At 32.3% G+C, this 25,594-nt stretch overlaps 1 long non-coding RNA gene across 1 annotated transcript; it reads right to left on the reverse strand.

Annotated features, from left to right (window-relative positions):
• Positions 1–17,490: 17,490 nt before the first annotated feature.
• LOC141698679 (uncharacterized) lies at positions 17,491–19,911 on the reverse strand. The gene is made up of 3 exons (XR_012565199.1): positions 19,634–19,911; positions 17,926–18,126; positions 17,491–17,774 (listed from the first exon to the last, which is right to left on the reverse strand). It is a non-coding gene; the product is annotated as an uncharacterized LOC141698679 (long non-coding RNA).
• Between the last annotated feature and the right edge of the window lie 5,683 nt (positions 19,912–25,594).

A 25,594-nucleotide genomic window follows, 5' to 3' on the forward strand; every position in this document is an offset into this window, starting at 1 on the left:
GTTAGAACTGTGTTCCATTTCAGTCATTTTGGCAAAGAATCCGGTTGATATCACTGTAGCAGCAAAGAGCGATGATAATAATAATATACAGCTTCAAGAACCAGGGGTCTTCGAGCCTGCGGTGATGAAGATACATGCCAAAGCGTCATTGGTAGAAGCCACAGGTGACTTATGTATGTCAGTTTATTTCCCAAACCCGCTATCCTTTTGTATATTACTTGTTTTATTTTTACCTTTTTCTGGTAATCTTATTGTTTCAGGACCCCTCTATTGTCCACATTCTTACTAACATATACTTATTAATTTGATTTTCAGTTAATAGCACTTCCACTACCAACCTTCATATTTAATATAAATTAGTTAAACATTTATTTTCCCCGTTTCTCAATTGTGATGACCTTTTCTTGTCACATTTTGTAAATTATATGCATTTCGAGTCTTGAAATATTCTTATTAATACTTCATTAAACGTTTACCGTACACTTAATTTTGTAGATAAACATAAAATATTAGATTTTTGTGATTGGCAATAGAAGAACCGGTGTGATAAATACCGTCTCAGTTCTAAACTCGAGAAATAATAGTGCTAAACTCAAGAAAATGTGTTGATCTTACAGAAGCTATGTCGGTATCTGTAGCGGAGCCCTGTTTTGGTCAGAGATTCCCTTGTTATGAAGCTTGGTGAATTCGACTGGGATCCTGCTAAGGAAGTGATTTTGGATGGTAGCTGGCAAATGTTTGTCAATAAAGAATCAGATTATCAGCTAAGGCTACGAAAGTAATGTAACAGTTAGAGTACTATATCATGCTTCCAGATAAAAAAGAGGCAGACACTTGTAAAAAAAAGTTGTAGATTTGAGAATTATGTTTTTAATTTCGTGTATGTTGTATATTGGTATGTTTTATATTGGTTTGATAATGTTAAACAAAGCTTTAGTCATTTATATTTCATTGATTCCTCTTATTTTTATTTTTAGTATTTTTGGTGCATATATATATATACTAGTTAAAATTGTAACCATAGACATCGGTTAATGACTAATGTCTTATTATGTCTAATACATCGTTTCTATTTACAGCAGCGTTGTAGTATAAATACAATTGACATCATTTCTTATTTTTCCCATCAGTTACGAACTGATATCTTTGCATATCTAATACATCGGTCTATAAATGATGTATTATTGTATTTTTCACATCGGTCCAGAATTGATATGAAAAATAGTGCCATTTTGCTACACCCATGAAGACGTCGGGTTTTTGCATTTTTTACATTAGTGCATAACCGTTGTCTATTGACGTTTTTCTTGTAGTGCGTTTCGACCTTAGGAAGGCAAATCATAGCTTTGGATGCTAACAATGATTTAATACCGCGGGCTTTGAAGCAGAGCTTGTTATTTTAGAATACTTGAAGTATAAGTTTATTCTAAGAATTAATTTTTTCCTTCAATGAAATCAGGTCCATGAATTCTTCAAATGTGCACGAAGAGATCACCTTGCTAGAGATTGCCTTGAAGGACTAATAGCGATATAAATTTAGATTTTTGTTTGAGATGTGAGAAGTTAGAGGATTATATATTTGTGTGTATGATAATATAGTTTGGGTTTGACTCCAGTACGAAGTAAATATTTATATTGATTTTGCGGATTATTTTGTGGTTCAAATTATCATATGAATGTTTGGTCTATGGCATGAATGACAAATTGAGTTATTTTTATTTTAGTGTTTTTTGGCATTTTTGGGCATTAGTTGCTTCGAAGAAAATAATGTTAGTAATATATAACAATATCAGTTTACATGTAAATGAAAACCAAAATCTATGTCTAGTATCTTTTTCTATAGTATATATATTTCTTACATTGATGTCTATTACAAGCTTTTACATCATTTTTGCTTAGCAGAACTGATGTTAGAATATTTGATACAAATCGGATATAACTGATGTCTAACGTGATTTAAAACATCGATTCTCATTAAGAAAACTAATGTCTATAGAAGATTTACACATCAGTTTCTTTTAAAAAATGACGTTGTTGTAGATTTATACTATGTCAACTATATGTTGAAGTAGTTTTAATACTATTAATATAAAAATATAAAACTAAAACTCATGTAAGTTATGAGTAAATATATATATATATAGAAATATCAGAAATTATTGAAAATGTGATGTCTGATATGATCTTAGACATCAGCAACAAACCGATGTCTAAGATTGTAACTATTAACATCACCCACAAAGATATCAGTCAACAAACTGTTCAGACATCGGTCCAAAATTGATGTTTATTAGCCAATTTTCAATAGTGTTATTTGGAAGGTTGGTGGAGACTGTTAATGATTGCACAAGCGTGACACTAATCAGTCTATATTGCCACACATACATGATATGATGATTCCTATTCTTACTAACCTGGGTTTTAACGGTGTCACTAGGTTCTCATCCATTAATTTGGATCGGGGTTTATTTTCTGCTTTATCTGAGCATTGGAGGTCTGAAACATACACATTTCATCTTCCTATTGGAGAATATAACACCATACTATAAGATGTGAATGTGCTTCTTGGTCTAAGGATTGATGGTGATGTTGTGAGTGGTCTACAGAAGTTAATGATGGGTGGGACCAGATAGTTACTCAAGTATTTGGAATTCATCCACTTACAAGTTTGGAAGGTGGAAGGTTGAAATTAAGTTGGTTGACTGCACATTTCTCCTCACTTTGCAATGATGCTATTGATCTTGAGCTTATGCTCCACATTCAATCATATTTAATACAGTTGTCAGGGATACTATTTACTGATAAATCAGGTGGGCAAATTCAGTGTATGTTTCCTTTGATTGAAGATTTTTAACGCTTTCACAAATTATCTTGGGGATCAGTTGTACTTGCATTTATATAAAGGAAATTGTAGAATTCTTGTGAAATAGGATTGCAAGAGATTTCTGGATGCCTTCTTTTACTACAGTTGCAAACCTAGACTAGATTTCCTACCTTAGCTCATGTTCCTCGTGGTCAATTATTGGACAATTCAGCTATATGGGGTGACTGACCAGGTCCTTATGGGATGAGGTAGTACATTTTTATATTAATTTTTTATTTAATTGTCCATTATTTTTTTTCTGGTTTTTCTTTTTACCGTCTTCCATGTGTGCACTTGTGTATATTTATAATTTTATGGTTTTGTGTGTTATATAAGTGGTGTTTACATTTATCATTTGTCGAAGTTAGTTCAGGTGTGTTGGCCACTCACCGGTTGTCTTTAGATGGTGTCTCACCATCTCATTTTGTATGACAAGTCTATACGAGTGAGATTCTTTCAAAACTTCCTGATTATTGTATATATGGTAAGTCCTCTAATGGTCCCCATATATGTTTTTTCATTATTGAGACAAACACCCTAAATAGAAGCTTGCGCCTATTTGGTTTTATTCAGGGTATACCATTTAATGACCCATATTTTAAAGACCTTCATAAACTTAAATTACAGGGTAAGCAAGATACCAAATGGAGATTCATGCATCGTGATTATATATCATAATGGGCTGCACGTTCACTCCATGTAGTTACTGGTAGTAACGGTGTTGGTGTTCTTGATGGTTATGATCAATGGTATGCACATACTACTTGTTTGTTTCATACAGGTGTTGGTGGTTCACACTTGTTTGTGGTAATTATCAATTCATATCATTGGTCAATAATGTGGTTACCAAGATTTTTCCTTATGTAATTTCCTATTTTTATTGTTCTTATTTTTTGGCAGATTCAATTGTTGGAGCATATATATTTGGTTTCCAAGGGAGTGATAACTGAAGATATAAGTTATATTGATTCCGTTGCGAGTAATAGTGTAAGGCTTTTACATGATAAGTTCAATGATGGAGTATTTCAAGATTTTCCCATTAAAGCTAGGTGAGAAAAAGAAAATGAAATACAAAAGAAATCTAAGAAAGTTGGCCATAAAGGAGGTCGTGAAGGTGTCAATTCCCCTAAAAAGAAAATGCATATTGTTGATGTTGAAAATGATTTAGATGGAATGATATTTTGCTGGTGATAGTTCCATAAACTTAGGTGATGAGGCTGAGTTTGTTGGTGACACGTCACTGATGTAAATCATAATAAATTTGCTGTGAGGGTGGAGTTGACGGGAAATGATCTTGCTCTACCATCGTCAATCCCAACATTTAATCTAGGGATTTTATAGATCCCCCTCTGTATCAATAACCATAAGTACCAGTGATGAATCATCTACAACTTTAACTGTAAAATCGTTTGTTATAGCAACTGTTGGTGCAGAAGCAACCAGTACCAGCAGATTTGGCAAAAAATTAGAGACGTCCAGTCCAACACCACCAGTGTAACACCCCCAAATCCGGGGTAAGGGATTTGACTCGCTCTGCAACCGTCTAAAAATATATTACCTGCATTAACTCAACAATCGAATAATACGATGCCAAATAACCCCAATCTCTTACACACATAAGTTAGAGCCTTAAAAACGATTCTCAAAAGTAAAATTACTTAATACAAACCAAATTTACTATCCAGGATCTCACACTATTAATTAAAACCTCTACCTGAAGTTATAATAACAGCTAAAATTAATGTTACAAGGGTACATAATAAACAACTAGACTCGAATATTAGCTTTAAATTCCCGACTGAAACCTATACAACTGTCTTCTGCATTAACTATTCTGAATTGGCTATCTCAGGGTTGAATCTTTTACTTCCGTTCATTGTAGTACAGAATAATTGACTATATTCTACAGCTACTAAAAGGTTTAATAAATAAAGTAAGGATTAGCATAATAATGCCTAACAAGTATCCCACTGTAGAATAAACACATTAACAACTTATTAAGTTTGAAATTCAATATTATTTATCGGTATAGACACCAAAAATGTTTCTACTGAGTTTATGTCAACTGAACACAAAATTTCCATTAAGATTATTTGTTTACATAAATTTTAACTTATATATGTATCATGTGCATTTCAAGACAAATGAAGTATAAAGTACATGATGTTACATTGTAATAATATATAACTAGTTGCTAAATATTTATTTAATAATTGATGAAGTTATAAAAAATGTGAATTTCTATAGAGTTTTAATTGGTCTTTAATTTTTTTAGAATGGTTCATTATTATTTAAGTAATTAAGAATATGATAAATAATCAAATTAAAAAAGAATACGTAAATGTTAAAATAATAAGGTTAACTTTGATTATTATTTTAAAAATATAAAATGTTCCTGGAAGCACCTAGAATAGATATTTGAGGTTCAAGACATTTGATTTCATGGTCTTTTGCGTTCTTGACCTTTAACTTTTCATGTACGTAGGGAGTTGCATATTAAATAATATTCTAGTAGGTTCTATGGAGGCCTATAAATAGAACACTCTTTCAAGCTTTGTAAAGTTTTATATAATCATTTTGGGTGAAATACAAGTATGAGTTTATATTTCTTTTATGTGAGTTAGATGTGTGGATTATTGAAAATCAGTTTCATCTCTTTAATCTACAACTCTTTTATGCTTAAGTTCGTACAAAGTGGTATGAGAGCAAGGTTAAGTGATGTCTTCCAACAATATAATATGTTTCAACCTCAACTTCCACATTTGATGGGAAAGAATTAAAATAATGGGACATCCAAATGAAGGTGTTATGTGGATCTCAAGATCTTTAGGAGATAGTTGAACGTATGAAGAATCGGTGAATCAAGCTAATCTCTTACCATAATTATTGAACACTTTAAAGGAGAACCTATTAAGGACAAGAAGGCCCTCTACTTCATTAATCAAGCGGTGGATGAAGTAATTTTTGAGAAAATTTCAACGGCATCAACATCAAAGGAGGCAATGGACATCCTTAAGAAGGCCTACAAAAGTGAAAAAAGTAAAAATGGTGAGGCTTCAAGCTCTTAGAGGTGAGTTTGATTTACTAAAGATGAAAGAAAGTGAAATGGTGGAGAAATTTTATAATCGAATTTAACAATTTTAATTGTTAATCAACTTTGTGTTAATGGAGAAGATATTTTGAAAATAAGAGTCTTGAAAACAATTCTTCGTAGTATGACTCAAAAATATGTGCAAGTTGTTGTGGCTATAGAAGAATAAAAAGATTTGAATACTTTCTCTCTTGAAGAATTGTTGGGCTCACTACAATCTCACGAACTCCGCATCAAACAATTGGACTCATCTCCTTCCGAGCAAGTTTTTCAAGTTCAAGACACTAGTCGTGGTGGTTTCAGAGGAAGAGGTGGAAGAGGATTATTTCGTGGTCGAGGACAAGGAAGAGGAAAGGTGCAAAATGAAAATTTTAACTCATATCAAAGAGGAAGAGGAAGAGCTCATGGAGGTGTTGTTGTGGCCATAGAAGAATAAAAAGATTTGAATACTTTCTCTCTTGAAGAATTGTTTGGCTCAATACAATCTCACGAACCCCGCATCAAACAATTTGACTCATCTCCTTCCGAGCAAGTTTTTCAAGTTCAAGACACTAGTCGTGGTGGTTTTAGAGGAAGAGGTGGAAGAGGATTATTTCGTGGTCGGGGACAAGGAAGATAAAAGGTGCAAAGTGAAAATTTTAACTCATATCAAAGGAGAAGAGGAAGAGCTCATGGAGGTTTAAATGGAAGATGAAGAGGTAATTCTTCTAATTTTCAATGCCATTATTGCCCTAAAATTGGGCATATGAAAAAAGATTGTTATAAACGACTTAATGATGAAAAAGATTCTAATTTTCTACATGAGGATGTTGAGGAGAAAGATGAAAGTATGTTTCCTATTAGCAATATTCAATAAGTGTCATTCGATGATATTTCGTATATCGATAGTGGTTGTAGCAACCACACCACCAGAAATAAAAATTGTTTTGTGAATTTTGATGAAAGTGTACAACGAGAAGTCAAGACGGATAACTACAATAGGTTCGTTGTCAAAGGGTGTGGAGATGTTCCAATCCAAAAAAGCAAGGTATAAACTACATCTCTAGTGTTTATTATGTTCCTGATCTTAAGCATAATCTTTTAAGTGTTGGGCAACTTTTAAGAAATGGACATCATGTGAATTTTAAAGATAATTTTTGTGAGATAAGAGATAAAAATGGCCTTCTTGTTGTAAGAGTCAAGATGACATCAACTAAAATATTTAACTTGAAAGTCCAATATGAGTCTCTTCCATGCTTATCTAATATTGTGAATGACAAGTATTGGCTTTGGCATTTTCGATATAATCACTTGAGTTTAGCACTTTATACAAGATTTGTAAAGGTCATATGGTGAGAGGCATCCCAAATATTCAAAGGTAAGATCAAGTGTGTGAAAATTGTGTTTTTGGAAAGCATCATCGAGATGCATTTAGAAAGGACAAGGCATGGCGAGCTAAAAAAGCCATTGAAATTAGTATATTCAGATTTTTGTGGACCCATGCACACAAACTCTATTAAAGGTAGCCATTATTTCCTCACTTTTATTGATGATTATAGTCCCAAGATGTGGATTTATTTTCTCAAAGAAAAATCTCAAGTATTTGAAGTTTTTAAAGATTTTAAAGCATATTGGAGAAAGAAAATGGTCATTCTTTAAAGACATTACGATCCAATCGTGTTGGTGAATATATGTCCGAAGAATTGGGAAGTTTTTTGAAGAAGAATGGAATTCTCCATCAACTAACGGTTCGTTCAACCCCTCAACAAAATGGGATAGCTGAGAGGAGGAACCGATTGATTATGGATCTTGTTCGATGTATGTTGAAAATAAAATGATTGCCTATGATATTTTGGGCCGAAGTGGTGGCATGTTCTTTTTATGTTCCTAATCGTGCACCTACTAAAAGTGTACAAGGGAAGACTCCATAAGAATCTTGGAGCCACAAGAAGCCATGTGTCTCTCACTTCCGAATTTTGGGAATCATTTGTTACTCTCATGTGCCCGATGAAAAGAGAGGCAAACTTGATGACAAATATGAAAAATGCATCTTTGTTACTTATAGTGAAGCTTCCAAGGGATACAAATCATAAAATCGTATCACAAGGAAGGTTGTAACTAGTTGTGATGTGATCTTCAATGGGGAAGCTTCAAGGGAATGGAAGAATGAGAAAAAAAGTTCAAGTGTTTTTCTTGATGATGATGCATTTGATCCAGCAGAAAAAGAAGGCTCCACTCCACCTACTCCACCATCTAATTCTCCACCAAAATAATTATCATCATCCTCAAGTTCCGAATCGCTACCTAGAAAGACAAGAACTATGGCGGATCTCTATTGAGAAACAAGAAATTTTTTGGAAGATGAGTTTATTGATTTTGCCTTATATGCAAATGCAGATCCGGTCTTTTTTGAAGATACCTCTAAAGAAAATAAATGAAGGTGTTCCATGGATCAAAAAATTGATGCAATCGAAATAAATCAAACAGATGATCTATTTGAAGCTCCTAAAAGAAAGAAACCTATGGGAGTCAAGTGGGTTTAAAAGAAAAAGATGAATGCACAAGGTGAAGTTGAGAAACATATGGCACGATTGGTGGTTAAAGGTTACAAACAAAAGTATGGAGTTGATTACAAAGAATTTCTTGGTCCCCTGTCACGCCTTGAAATAATTCTTTGATACTTTCTCTGGTCGCGCAAAATATGTGTCAAGTTCACCAAATGGATGTCAAATCTGCTTTTTTCAATGGTGAATTGCAAAAAGAGGTGTATATTGATCAACCACCGTTCCATGTGAAGAAGAATGAAGAAATTAAAATCTATTGGTTGAAGAAAGCTTTGTACGGGTTAAACCAAGCCTCACGTGCATGGTATAGCCGCATAGATGAATATTTTATAAAGATGGGATTTAAGAGGTGTCCATTTGAGCATACACTTTACATCAAGGAGAACAAAAACAAAATTCCAATAATTGGCTTATATGTGGATGATTTGATTTTTACGAGAAATAATCATGATGATATTGAAGAATTCAAGAAGAATATGATGCAAGAATTTGAGATAACCGATTGGATTTACTTCACTACTTTCTTGGTATTGAGGTAAAGAAACATGAAAAATGAATTTTTATCTCTCAAGAAAAGTATGTAAAGGATTTGATGAAGAAATTTCGAATGGATGAGGCGAAACCATGTAGGAATCCCATTGAAGTTGGCTTGAAATTAAGTAAGGATGATGATTATTAATTTGCTGATCATACAATATATAGAAGTCTTGTTGGGAGTTTGATGTACTTGACCGCCACTCGGTTGGGTATCACATATGGTGTTAGTTTGATTAGTAGATTCATGGAGAAACCAAAGAAGATACATTGGGAGGCTGAAAGAATATTGAGCTATGTTCGTGAAACTCTTGGAGATGGACTTTATTATCAAAAGACAAATGACTGTAAGGTGCTTGGATATTATAATAGTGATTGGGCCGGAAGTGTTGATGATAGTAAAAGTACTTTGGGGAATGTTTTCTTAGTCGGCTGTTGTGCAATTACATGGATGTTAAATAAACAACAAGTTGTGTCTCTCTCAACAGCGCAGGCAGAATATATTTCTTTATCATTAGCTAGTCACATGGGTGTTGGACGATCTCAAACATGCCGCTAAGGAAAATTCAATCATTTATTTTGATAGCAAGTTAACTATAGCACTCACTGAAAATACGGTATTTCATGGAAAGAGCAAACACATAAGAATCAAATATCATTTTATTCGAGACTTGATAAAGAAAGGAGAAGTTTTGATTCAACATTGCAAGTCACAAGACCAAATTGGTGATATCTTTATGAAACCTTTGCGACCGGACATTTTTAACGAATAGAAGAATAAACTTAGCATGAGAAAAAATTTAGCTCAAGGGGATGTTAAAATAATAAGCTAAGCTGTGATTATTATTTTAATAATATAGAATGTTCTTAGAAGCACCTAAAATAGACCTTTGAGGTTAAAGACTTTTGAGTTCATGGTATGTTGAATTCATGACCTTTAGCTTTTCATGACCTTTTGCTTTTCAAGTTTCTTCTCTTTAATCTCCTATTCTTTTATGCTTAGGTTCCTAAGTAAATAATTTTTATACTAATCTCAAAATTATGAAATATACTATAAAGTAATTTATAGAATGGGAACTCTATAATTCTTTTAAAAATACTTTAATAGTAGTTTGAGATTCTTTAGCTCTTTATTAGATATTTATTATAATTTTTTGACTATGCCAACTATTTTTTATAAACTACATAAAATCTTTATATTTTTAAAATATAGAGTAATTCAATTGTTTCTTATTTTGTAAAGTAGTCTTTGCTATGTATTAGAATTAACATGGATTTAAAAACACACACACATATATATATTAAATACAGTCCATTTTTTAAATCATACATTTATACTTTCTTAGGCTAACACAGGATATAATTGGCTCTCCAAATATTTTTTTTTATTTAAATAAAAAAGATATTGAGATGTGTTACGAGTTAGTATGATAAATGAATAATTGTTCACTTCTCATCATAAGATGTCAAATATTAAAATGGCCTTGTAATTTCAACTTATGAAACAAGTGAAAGGAAAGTATCAAGAAAAAATTTAAAAAATAATATCAAGAAAAATTATAATTTCAAAAAACAAATATCTAGAAATTTCTAACAAGACTGGAGCATTAGATGGGCAAATTTGATAATTTTAGACACAGATCTTGGCTTCCTATAGCTTTTACATGCTTTCTAGGTACAAAATTTTAACTAAAGCCCATCTGATCAAAGGAGATCTTAATTCATGGCCGCTCATTTTAGCTTGGATAATGATGGGCATAGTGCATCAGAAGAGATCTCCCATTCTTGTGCTAAAAGGTACAAATAGATTGATACAAATTTCATACTCTAGATCTCACTCAAGTTATTTCTAGATAATATCATTTTAACCTATTGTTTTCTAATCCTTAATTATTTATGTTTGTATGTATTTATACATATCATGATTAGGCTATATTAGAGGATTTTCCATGATACATTTAATTATTCGAGAAGTATTGGTGGCCTGAATTTTGTTGTTGACTAGAGCAACCTCTTTATCAATATACATGACAGATCATTTTTACTTAGAATTCAAATAGACGACAATTTCAAAACTGGGCGTGGACAATGATAGCAACACAAGAAGATAAAGTAAGATTTCAGCCACCTTGTACTCCTTTTCATGGCCATTACCTTTCTACTGTCACTACACCATAAAATGCCTACTGTAACACCAAAAAAATGTTGCATTAGGGGGTAAATATGTTGCTCTTGCCCCACTTTTAAGCTAAGGTAACATTTTCTTAAAGATAGGTTTTTCCATTTTGCCTTAGGGGTCTAAAGTAACATCTTTGGTGCCAAAGGCAACATCGTATTTTAACTTGTTTATATGTTGCCTTAGCTTGCTAATGTAACAGAAAGAGAGATCAGTTGTAACTTGTTTTTTATGTTACCTTAGATTTCTAAAATGTTTTTAAAAAAGTGGGACCCACATTGGAGCCCACGAGGGGCCCACTGTAACACTTTATAAAGTTATTGTAACACTTTGCCAAAAAAAATTAAAAATTTCTATTAGAATGTATATAATCCCAAAATACCAATTCATTACCACAATAATTCCATTTACACAAATCAAACACCCGCTCATCCAAAATCTAAACAGGTTACCAACTGCTAAAGATTATAAACTTTAAAAAAGAAAGAATGTAAACTATATAAAAAAAGTAATACTACAAGCCACTACTCTCGGACTTCTGCTTGGTTTTGCTTCACTTTCTCCTCGACTTCAAGATCAAGGCATGTCATAATTTGTCCAAGTACCCAAAGAAGCTTTCTCTTATTCTGCCATTAGAGGTTAGGTAAGTAACACCTGTTTTATGAACTCGTTGGACTCCTGGAGTGAAATTATTATGTACTGGAGTATTACCTAGAGAAGGGATGAACTCTGCATAAAAACAAATACCTATACAGGTGTACTCAGAAATCACCGAGTTCTGCACGCTAGTTTGGCTATCTAGAATTGGAACATAAAAAAATATGTAATAAAAAAAAGGAGCAGCTGATATAGAAACTGCAGATCATTAAACTGATTATTAAGGCACATTTATCATGTAAATTTCCTCATAAAAACCATTTACATAAGAAGTTAGATGCCATGTAAAAGCCGCATAAAAATGTAACTATCAACCTATTGAAGCTCTGTCCTGATTTAGTCGATAGTATCTCATGATCTTGGAGAAAAAACCACATTCCAGAACCCATCATATCCAATAATCTCATTGGAGTAATGTCTCACAAATTCTTTTTCTACAATGTTGCAGGGTCGAAAATATTGAGTTACAACTCATTGTTTATAATTTGAATCTAGTAAAAGCAAAACATAATATGTAAAGCTAATATACAAAAAGAACATGATGTATTACAAAACTAGAAGACAAAACAAAGAAGCTGAGAAAAGTAAAGATTGACACAACCTTTGATCAATGTATTGTTTGTCACTTATTAGGAAAATAGAAAATATTATTAAAGGTGGTGTTAAAGGATTACAAAAACAACTAGTAACAAATTACAAATTACAGAGAAATGTAAGACTATGGTAATAAATAGAGAAATGATCATTTGGCTTGGCCGGTGAAGAGATAATAAACTTTCTTGGCACCTGCTAAATTTTAATTTTTAACTACGTTAAAAGGTCCAGACTTTAAGAAATGTGAAGAAAATAAAGGAATGGTTCATTGAAATGCATGTGTACGCTACTTTGATGAAAAAACTTCTAGTTCAGTAGGTAGTGCAAATTAGCAACCTGATTATACCTTTTTAGAATCTTCAGAGAACTTATTAAGATCCTCATTGATAGAAATTTAACATGGCTATATATCTCAAAAAAGATAAGGATGAAAGCAAGAGGCAGAAGTCAAGTAAAAGTAATAAATTATAGGCAGAAATCAGGCACATGCAATTTATTTCATGTAAGTGTTTAGCTACTATTGCAAGTACTACAAGCACCACAGACAATTTTGATACATCAGAGTATGAAGAGATGTTCTATGTGAATATAACGTGCAATTTAACCACTTTAAACTAAAGATAACAATTCTACTGGACCTAAGTTTGAACGTAAGGCTTCTCTGACAAAGTTTAGCTACATTTGAAAATATAATTCACATATAATAATCTAATCACCTATTAGTTGTGGAAATTTCTTAACTGGGTAGGGAAAACAAAGAGAGAGACTTAGCTTTCGCTTACCTTGGTCAACTCCCCCGCACCAACTAATCGTTCTGCCCCTGTAACCAATAATCCATCCCATGCCACCTCCAAAAATAACCAGCTAAATGTCAACTATCACAATCTTCAGGTTCATCGTAAAAAATATACTAATTCACAATCATACACATACATGCCCCCTCTGATTGTCCAATAATATACATATAACTATACGTCATTATAGGTACTTAAGAAATGTTATAAAGGTAAATACATTTTCAGAATCAGCACTCAAAATTCATTATTATAAAAAAACTTAGTAAAATAATTATTTGTTTAACAACCAATTTAGCAATGCCAATGCCCGGGACTGGGAGGGGTGTGTTTTATAGTTTGATGCAATGTAACAACACCTTTTTAATTAGGTTTTTGTAAAATTTTATAAAATGAACCATTTGTAACTGCTCAGAGTTTCCAACATATAAATAAGTACAAACAACGAGTTGCATATGCATCAGCAATTAAGTTAATATATGTATTAGCAAAAAGTATCGAAAACAAATAATAGCAAATTAATAAAGTAAAGCAAACATTAGCAAGAGCAGATAATATATGAGGCATTAGTACAAAGATGAAACAGGCTTGCCGGATAACTGCAAAACACAGTATGAATAAGAGGTTCTGTGAAAAGCACGACTGCTGATTAAACTTCTTGATATAGCAGTATAATATATATTTGTAAATCCTGAGAAAGGTACGTGAAATCATCCCCCCTAGAGTAGCCATCGACATCAGAATAAAATTACCAGTCGACGGAAAAAGTATGCTTGTGTTCTGATTCAGACTACAAATTTTAACCTAAAACTTAGTGATAAATGCCAGGACCATTCCAAGGCACATCTTCCCTCAAGGTTTTCTTCTTTCTTCAGACTAGCAACTAGAATAAATAAGAAATTATCAGTAATAATTCTAGCCAATAATATTTACGGTATACATACACTTAATAGGGCTGCAAATTGAAAAGTGAAGTCAATAAAGATTGGATGTACCTTCTGGAAATCAATTCCAGTGTAGACAAATAACCTGCAACACTAATACAAGTCTATAAGCATACCTTCAAATAACTACGCCAAAATAACTCACAACAAATACACCTAAAAATGTCTTGAGAAAAAACGCAGAATGGTGGAAAAAATAAGTCAAAATTGTCTCCTAACAACATAATCTAGGCACCATTTGGATGGTTGATGTGAACAAAATCAGGAACATAACAAATAGTATAGGAACAGGGTTCCCATTATAAACAACCAAATCAGAAATCCAAAAACTAACACACGAGACCATTCTAAACAACCAAACACTAATCCAGACACTAACACAATGAGATCTGGATCGAGGTTCTGAATCCTCTTTACCAGACTCAATCACAAACCATATACACCCATGAGACAACCCAACCAAACAATACAAATACAAATCCAGATATAATCAATTCATAAAACAAATCCAAAACCTCAGAAACAATAAAAATAGGCAAAAAACACGTAAACTAGATTTCACCGAATCCCATCATACATCTGCTTCAAGCAATTCTTACTTCATCCAATTACGCAAATAAAATCAATTCACACATACACCAACAAAAACATGATTAAGATCCATTTCTACAACAACAGAACCTAAAAATCAAAACTAATAAACAGAAACAAAAGATAACAAATAAACAGATCTTAGATTTACAAAACTACGAAAAGCCCCAATTATGCCAGTATGAACAATAAACACAAAACCAAAATCAACGAAATAAAAAACAGAGCATCATCGATTAAACTAATCAAAAAGGGGGTTATTAATTAAAGAGGGACCTTGCAAGAGAGGCCTTTGATGATGATATAGCCATCTTTTCGAATAGTACCGCCTTGTTGAGGGTAAGTCTTGGATGCGCTAACATCAGCTTTGGACTCGAACTGGTGCTCCTCGTCAGACATGGTGGTGGTTGGATTGATTTGGGGATTAGGGTTTGTAGAATTAGTGAATTGAAACGATAAAACAAATAAACACCCGTACACACACACACACACACACATATATATATAGAGAGAGAGAGAGATAACCTGGAGACTAGCACAAGAAGAATGAGTGGCGGATTTCTTCATAGCTTGCCCATGAATTTCAAAACCTCTACAATCTATTAATGTAAAGCCCTAATTCACCACGAACTACAAACCCTAATTGAATTTGGGAATGAAAAGTCCCAATTGAAACCAATTGAAAAGAAAAATTGAAGAGTGACTGAAAATTAACAGAAGTGTTCGCAAATTTAAGAGAAGAGAAGATTTGATTAGAAGGGAGACATATGTGAGAGATAGTCTGAGAGAGAGAAGAGGATGGGAGGGAGTACTGAAGTGTCTGAAAATATGGGCGGTCTTTTAGACCAAAATAGGGCGGTTGTTTAAAATAATTGGGCGGTTCGGAAATTTTCTTTGATATATTATTATTATTATTATTAGTATTATAAATAAAATTTTAAGTTATTTTAGAAAAGAGCAATAATTATATATATTTTTCACTTTTAAAAATTCTTAGATTTACAGTTTTATATAGTTTTATATATATATTTAAATGATTATTACTTTTGAAATGATTATTTTGATTTTTAAATTTTTTTTGAATAAAATATTTATGAATCATATATATCGTTATTTAAATTTTAATATCACCTTAATTTTTTTATAATGAATTAAAATTAATATTTAATCTCTTAAGGAAAAATAGAGTATTTGTATTTTAATACTCTAAAGTAACACTTTGACAAATATCTTGGAAGCTGTAACACTTTGCAGCTAATGCAACATCTTGTCTTTGGCTAAGGTAACATAAAAAATATAATGTTAAATTTGCTTATAACTACCCTATCTAAGGTAACATATTAGGTAACATTCTTTAGGGAGGGGGTTGCGATAGGTCATCTATGGTGTAGTGTGTCTATATTCGGAATGATTATGAACCAGGATTCCATATTTCCTATGATGAGGGTGCTGCAATTCATATTTCAATATATGAAGTTTAAGTAAGGCCTCCCTCCCTCTATCCTTTCATCTCTCTCGGTCCCCCTCCATTTATTTTATGTTTTAGTTATATTGTAACTTTGAAATTCAGAATAAAAAGTAAAAATTTTAGTTATAAAAAGACAATATTATTGTAAGAACGTGCATTGCAACATTTTATGTTGATATTTCACTCAATTTGTTTTCTTAAGACTTTTAACAAACACCACAAATAATATTACAAATAACTAATTTAGGTAAAATTGATACAAAACAGGTAACAACATCATAATATTGCCATTGTTAGCATATTAACACAAAAAATATCACTTATCTACATTCTACTATACCCAAAAAGAATATTTCTGAAATAAAAGATATAAAGATATAATATGTGAAATTCAGATTTTAATATGTATTTATATGGAATAGTGCTCAAATAGAAATAAAATTAAAATAAAAAATATAAATTAGTCTTTGTAGGTTGTTATTACTCAATTTAATTTTACAGTTAGATATTATGTATTTTAATTTTTTAAGAGTTACTTGGATATATAAAAATTGGAGTATTCAGTTTATATTAAAACGGTTTAGTCTACAATAAATTTGTACAATCTTTTGTAATTAACATCTCAAGTAATCATATCAAAATTCAAATAGATTTATTACAAAGACGGCATAAAATCAACACATTTGGCAACAAATAGATTTATTACAAAGACAGCATGGAATCAACACATTTGACATCTCAGGTGCCTAATACTATTATTAATAAAAGTTATAGTAAGTACAGTCTTAGTAACCTATTTTGATTGTCTTTTTTTCCTCTTTTATTCTCTCATTTTGTTAATTTCTAAATCATTAAGTAAGGTTATCATAATCTCTTCAACAAATACTTTGGTCCAAGATGGACCCAACTCTACGTGGTATAGTCGAATTGAAATATATGGATTTATGGGTCCAAGTTTATGATCTTAAAATTTTATTTTTGACCCAAAAAATAATCATAGACTTTGAAAATAATATTGGGAGGTACAATCTTCATGTTTGAGAAACTTTATAGAAGTTTGGAGAGATTACTTTAGAGTCAGAGTCACCATAAATACTAAGTTACTGTGGATATTCCAACATCTTTTAAATCAAGAGTGAAGATCAACAAAGAAACAAAAGATTGGTATTGTATATCATTCAAGTATAAGAACATCCCTAGATTTTGTTTCATTTATGGAATATTACGGTTGGAAAATTATTTAGTAAACTATTTGAAACATCAGATACATATATTCTAGAACCATGTGAGCCCTGGATAAGAGCTCATTTCAAGTAGGTACAAATTGGCTCTATAATTGTGTTGAAATCGATGATTGAAATTCTAATGTACTGCAGACCAGGCTCAACAAAGTAATGCCAGCAGGAGGTAGTTGGTATGGGAGGGACTTTTGGAGATAATGGATTAAAAAAAGTTAAAAAGCGAGATCGCTGGGATAAGTAATATAGAAAACACGGGTGCAAGAAATCTCGCCTACAACCTGTGAAGCACAATCAGATGGAAACTTTAGCAACAAAGAAACACAAGATATAGTCTCCACCAAAATAATGAAGTGATTTAGATAAACAATTTTTGCGATAAATTAAAATGTTGATAGTTTAATAAGCTGTTAGAAGAACGAAATAAAATACCTCATTAAAGTGTATGACTCTTTCCTTTTGAAGCAATTGATCCAATATGAAATTCAACTTTGCAGGAATATACGTGAGGTGTAGGCATTCATCAAGACTAATACCAATAATTTGAAGTAGTCTGTATGTTGTTGTGTACGAGTTATTATCAACACCAATCTAATAGTTGAAACTTGAATAGGCTGGAGCCGGGGCTAGAGCCTAGGTGGAAATTAATTAATTAAGTTAATTGTATAAGTAGAGATCAAAATACACAAGAACCTAGCTAGCAATACTAGTGTAAGGTTGGTGAAATCTTGTAGTTAACATATAATCTATATATAGAAGATGGTAAGTAAAATTGAATTGCACAGGTTTTAATTCTTGTATTCGAATAGCATAAGGTAGATACAGAGCATATCAATATCAGAAAACAGCAAAAAAAATCTGGGAAAAGTTAAAGTTAAAGATACTATGTATTCTTATTTTCATTGTTCTATGCTAAAACTATTTTCTGCAGACCTAGATATTAAATAGTGAAAAATGTAAATTATCCTGATTTAGAAAACAAGTCCCTAGATGTGTAATATGGTGTTACATCTACTTCGATACGATGATGCATATGTTTCAAGTTTATATATTTTAAGCGATGAAGAGAATTATATAGCGTTATAAAGAGTAATATGGATAAGCAGTAAATTTTAATAAGTCTCTGATTACTTTCAGTCCGGACACAGTTGCATAAACTCGAGAGGTAATTTGTGGAGTTCTTGAGGTTCGTGAAAGTGGCACTCCAAGTAGATACTTAGGAATTCCAATGGCAATAGGGAGAAAGAAGAATGAGATTTTTAGTTTTATAACTGATATAGTGGGGCAAAAATTGAAGGGATGGCAAACTAAAACAATTTCAAAGGCTGGGAAATGCATACTCCTGAAAACTGCAGCTCAGGTAGTTCCAAAATTTTGGATGAATATGATGATCATTTCAAATAAGATATGTAATATAATCTAGCGCCAAATGAATGGTTTCTGTTGGGGTAGTGGCGTGAATGGTAAAGGAGTGTGATGGATGGCTTGGGATAAGCTTTGCACCATTAAAGAAGCAGGAGGATTGGGCTTTAAAAGTTTACAACAGTTCAATCTCGCCATGTTGGCCAAGCAAGGTTAGAGGCTAGTAAATGAAGAAAACCCATTGGTTGTGAGTATCATGAAACCACGTTATTTCCTGACTACTGATTTTCTAGGTACCAAGCTTGGAGATAACCCAAGTTACATGTGGAGAAGTATCGTTGCAGCTCAAGATTTGTTGAGAAAAGGCTGTAGAAAATGTATTTGTACAAGAATGGAGACTTTTTTTGGAAAATACCGTGGTTACCTTGTGCTACAGATGGTTTTATTTCAACAAATATCCCCACTGATTTTCAAAATATAAAGGTGAGTGATTTAGTGAATGACCGAGATAAAAGCTGGGATGATACTATGCTAAATAATCTGTTCAATGAAAGGGATATTCGATTGATCAAATAAATACCTCTGGCATCAATAGCGAGGAGGGACTCTTGGATGTGGTTGTTTGATTCAAAAAACGAGTTCACTGTTAAGAGTGGCTATAGATAGTTGGTTGGAGAATGTAATACTCCTAACGCAGTCTTTTGGACAAAACTATAGTATTTAGAATTACCTGGAAAAATTCGATTCTTTATATGGAGGACTTACATAATGTGCTTACCTACTACTATGGCGCTGTTTGAAAAACGAGTGGATATTGATAGGCAATGCTCTTGGTGTCAGGTGGAGAAGGAAGATGCGAAGCATGCTCTCTTTGATTGCAGCTTTTCAAGGAGTGTATGGACAACAACAGGTCTGGAAAACTGGGTTCAGATATGGCATGGGGAGTCGATTATGGAGAATTTGAACAGACTGTTTACAACTGGAATGAAGGAGCAATGTGCTTTCTGGCGCTGTTCTGCTGGAGCATTTGGAACCGACGTAACATGTGGGTTTGGAATCGAGTTGAGATATCGGTTTTTGGTAATCGAGTGGACCATTCTGATCTTTCCTTTTTTATATAGTGCTCTAGAAGAGTTGGAGTTGATGGAATAACTTTTTCTGAATAGGGTGGTTCATCATTGATTATATTAATATAATCACAATCAATGGATTCAAGGAACATTATCATCTTCACCTTCCATGTTGAATAGTCAGCCTTTCTTAGAATGCGGTTCTTCATGGTTTCATACTTACTTACTGACATCTTTGATCTATCCTAATTAAAGTTAAATTAGACCACTCTGATACCACTTATTACTGAGTAAAGATATACGTATTTAAGGGAGTTAGATGCAATTATATCAATAAATTGAAATTAACATATAAGATCAATAATTATTAATTCGGATATAAACTGTTACAAAACTCTCTCAAGAAATTCTGACGTTCTTGAGAGCTGATAGGTTACAATGATACTAGTGTTAAAAAGCTTATTTGTAATGATAACCTATTCTGTGTTTATATAATACTACATAGCTTCTCTGTTAATTACAAGATATGTCAAAAAGATATTTATCCTGTTTCTATACATATCTCAATTTACAACTACAGCTAAACAAATCAAGAACCGACATTAAACAACCCCTCAATTATTGGGATCCTGTAGAAATGAGTAGATCCTCATTTATTTTGTGATCGTGACACCGAGTCATATTTTGATGACTGTCTTCATCGTGATGCCATATCCTAACGCCTTTCAAATCATGATTATGACTTAAAACATTTTAACCTAATAGTCAATTCTTTTTTTTTCTTGTAGTGATAGAGTCCTACTTCTATATTTTTAATTATGACACTGCCTCAATTGTTATGAATAAACTTGCAGTGTACATTTTGATCCTAAGTTTATGTTAAAATATACTATTTAACCATGAGCAAATAACACCCTAATATTTGTTGAGCTAAAACACTAAAGAAAACTAATTAATATTCGGTAAACTCTAAGTTGTAGTTTGATCGCTTTTATTATGCACGAAGAGATTTTGCAGTCCATGAATTCTTCAAATGTGCACGAAGAGATCACCTTGCTAGAGATTGCCTTGAAGGACTAATAGCGATATAAATTTAGATTTTTGTTTGAGATGTGAGAAGTTAGAGGATTATATATTTATATGTATGATAATATAGTTTGGGTTTGACTCTATTACGTAGTAAACATTTATGTTGATTTTGTGGTTAAAATTATCATATGAATGTTTGGTCTATGGCATGAATGACAAATTGAGTTATCTTTATTTTAGTGTTTTTTTTGGCATTTTTGGGCATTAGTTGCTTCGAAGAAAATAATGTTAGTAATATATAAAAATATTAAAATCTATTTCTAGTATCTTTTTCTATAGTATATATATTTCTTACATTGATGTCTATTACAAGCTTTTACATCATTTTTGCTTAACAGAACTGATGTTAGAAAGTTTGATACACATCGGCTATAACTGATGTCTAACGTGATTTAGAACATCGATTCACATTAAGGAAACTAATGTCTATAGAACATTTACACATCGATTTCTTTTAAAAAATGAAGTTGTTGTAGATTTATACTATGTCAACTATATGTTGAAGTAGTTTTAATACTATTAATATAAAAATATAAAACTAAAACTCATGTAAGTTATGAGTAAACAAATATATATATAAACATCAGAAATTATTAAAAATGTGATGTCTGATATGATCTTAGACATCAACAATAAATGGATGTCTAAGATTTTGACTATTAACATCACGCACAAAGACATCAATCAACAAACTGTTTAGACATCGGTCCAAAATTGATGTTTATTAGTCAATTTCTAATAGTGTTATTTGGAAGGTTTGTGGAGACTGTTAATGATTGCATAAGCGTGACACTAATCAGTCTATATTGCTACACATACATGATATGATGATTCCTATTCTTACTAACCTGGGTTTTAACGGTGTCACTAGGTTGTCATCGATTAATTTGGATTGGGGTTTACTTTCTCCTTTATCTGAGCATTGGAGGTCTGAAACATACATATTTCATCTTCCTGTTTGAGAATGTAACACCATACTACAAGATGTGAACGTGCTTCTTGGTCTAAGGATTGATGGTGATGTTGTGAGTGGTCTATAGAAGTTAATGATGGGTGGGACAAGATAGTTACTCAAGTATTTAGAATTCGTCCACTTACAAGTTTGAAAGGCGGAAGGTTGAAATTGAGTTGGTTGACTGCACATTTCTCCTCACTTCACAATGATGCTATTGGTCTTGAGCTTATGCTCCACATTCAGTCATATTTAATACAGTTGTCAGGGATACTATTTACTGATAAATCAGGTGGCCAGATTCATTGTATGTTTCCTTTGATTGAAGATTTTTAACGCTTTCACAAATTATCTTGGGGATCAATTGTACTTGCATTTATATAAAGGAAATTATAGAATTCTTGTGAAATAGGATTGCAAGAGATTTCTGGATGCCTTCTCTTACTATAGTTGCAAACCTGGACTAGATTTCCTGCCTTAGCTCATGTTCCTCGTGGTCAATCATTGGACAATTCAGCTATATGGGATGACCGACCTGGTCCTTATGGGATGAGGTAGTACATTTTTATATTAATTTTTTATTTAATTATCCATTATTGTTTTTCTGGTTTTTCTTTTTACTATCTTCCATGTGTGCACTTGTGTATATTTATAATTTTATGGGTTTGTGTGTTATATAAGTGGTGTTTACATTTATCATTTGCTGAAGTTAGTTCAGGTGTGTTGGCCACTCACCGGTTGTCTTTAGATGGTGTCTCACCGTCTCATTGTGTTTGACAAGTCTATACGAGTGAGATTCTTTCAGAACTTCCTGATTATCATATAGATGGTAAGGGTATTTGGTGCTATAATGGTCCCCATATATGTTTTTTCATTGTTGAGACACACGCCCTAAACAGATTCTTGCGCCAATTTGGTTTTTATTCAGGACATACCATTTAATGACCCGTATTTTAAAGACCTTCATAAACTTAAATTACAGGGTAAGTAAGATACCGAATGGAGATTCATGCATCGTGATTATATATCATAATGGGCTGCTCGTTCACTCCATGTAGTTACTAGTACTAACGGTGTTGGTGTTCTTGATGGTTATGATCAATGGTATGCACATACTACTTGTTTGTTTCATACACGTGTTGCTGGTTCACACTTGTTTGTGGTAATTATCAATTCACATCATTGGTCAATTATGTAGTTACCAAGATTTTTCCTTATGTAATTTCCTAATTTTATTTTTCTTATTTTTTGGCAGATTAAATTATTTTAGCATATATATTTGGTTTCCAAGGGAGTGATAACTGAAGATATGAGTTATATTAATTTCGTTGCGAGTAATAGTGTAAGGTTTTTACATGATAAGTTCAATCATGGAGTATTTCAAGATTTTCCCATTAAAGCTAGGTGAGAAAAAGAAAATGAAATACAAAAGAAATCTAAAAAAGTTGGCCATCAAGGAGGCCGTGAAGGTGTGAATTCCCCTCAAAAGCAAATGCATATTGTTGATGATGAAAGTGATTTAGAAGGAATGATATTTTGCTGGTGATAGTTCCATAAACTTAGGTGATGAGATGAGTTTGTTGGTGACACGTCACTAATGTAAATCATAATAAATTTGATGTGAGGGTGGAGTTGACGGGAAATGATCGTGCTATACCATTGTCAATCCCAACATTTAATCTAGGGATATCATAGATCACCCTCTCTATCAAGAATCATAAGTTCCAGTGATGAATCAGCTACAACTTCAACTGTAAAATCGTTTATTGTTGCAACTGTTGGTACAGAAGCAGCTAGTACCAGCAGATTTGGCGCAAAATCAGGGACATCCAGTCCAACACCACCAGTGTAACACCCCCAAATGCGGGGTAAGGGATTTGAGTCGCTATGCAACCGTCTCAAAATATATTACCTGCATTAACTCAACAATCTAATAATATAATGCCAAATAACCCCAATCTCTTACACACATAAGTTAGAGCCTTAAAAATGATTCTCAAAAGTAAAATTACTTAATACAAACTAAATTTACTATCCAGGATCTCACACTATTAATTACAACCTCTACCTGAAGTTATATTAACAACTAAACTTAATTTTATAAGGGCACGAAATAAACAACTAGACTGGAATACCAGCTTCAACATTCCCCACTAAACCTATACAACTGTCTTTTGCATTAACCATTCTGAATTGGCTATCTTAGGGTTGAATCTTTTAATTCCGTTCATTGTAGTACAGAATAATTGACTATATTCTTCAGCTACCGAAAGGTTAAATAAATAAAACAAGGATTAGCATAATAATGCTCAACAAGTATCCTACTGTAGAATAAATACATTCACAATTTATTAAGTTTGAAATTCAATATTATTTATTGGTATAGACACGAAAAATGTTTTTACTGAGTTTATGTCAACTGCACACAAACATTTCCATTAAGATTATATGTTTACATAAATTTTAACTTATATTTGTATCATGTGCATTTCCAGACAAATGAAGTATAAAGTACATGATGTTACATTGTTATAATTTACAACTAGTTGCTAAATATATATTTAATAATTGATAAAGTTATAGAAAGTGTGAATTTCTATAGAGTTTTTATTGGTCTTCAATATTTTTAAGAATGGTTCATTATTATTTAAGTATTTAAGAATATGATAAATAATCAAATTAAAAAGAATACGTAAATGTTAAAATAATAAGGTAAACTTTGATTATTATTTTAAAAATATTAAATGTTCTTGGAAGCACCTAGAATAGATATTTGAGGTTCAAGACTATTGAGTTCATGGTCTTTTGCGTTCATGACCTTTAACTTTTCATGTACGTAGGGAGTTGCATATTAAATAATATTCTAGTAGGCTCTATGGAGGCCTATAAATAGAACACTCTTTCAAGCTTTGTAAAGTTTTATATAATCATATTGAGTGAAATACAAGTGTGAGTTTATATTTTTTTTGTGTGAGTTAGTTGTGTGGATTATTGAGAATCAGTTTCATCTCTTTAATTTACAACTCTTTTATGCTTAAGTTCGTACAAAGTGGCTTGAAAGCAAGGTTAAGTGATGTCTTCCAACAATATAATATGTTTCAACCTCAACTTCCACGTTTGATGGGAAAGAATTAAAATAATGGAGCATCCAAATGAAGGTGTTATGTGGATCTCAAGATCTTTGGGAGAGAGTTGAAAATGGTTGTGAATTATCGGTGAATCAAGCTAATCTCTCACCACAATAATTGAACACTTTAAAGGAGAACCGAATAAGGACAAGAAGGCCCTCTACTTTATTTATCAAGCGGTGGATGAAGTAATTTTTGAGAAAATTTCAACGGCATCAACATCAAAGGAGGAAATTGACATCCTTAGCAAGGCCTACAAAAGTGAATAAAAAGTAAAAAAGGTGAGTTTGTGTTAGAAATGTATGTATTAGTTTGATGATAAGTTAAACAAAACACTTAAGTAGAAATCTAGTGTTTGTAGCCTCAACGGATAAGACCACTTTGGCTATCCGTTGATGGAGTATCTTTACTTAGAAATAAGTTTAGTATTGTAACACATTTCAGTCTCTGTATTTAAGTTATAATTCTTAGAAGTTGTGGGAAATTATAAGTCATGTTGA

This window comes from Apium graveolens, chromosome 11 (assembly GCF_009905375.1).
Source record: "Apium graveolens cultivar Ventura chromosome 11, ASM990537v1, whole genome shotgun sequence".
Lineage (NCBI taxonomy): Eukaryota > Viridiplantae > Streptophyta > Magnoliopsida > Apiales > Apiaceae > Apium > Apium graveolens.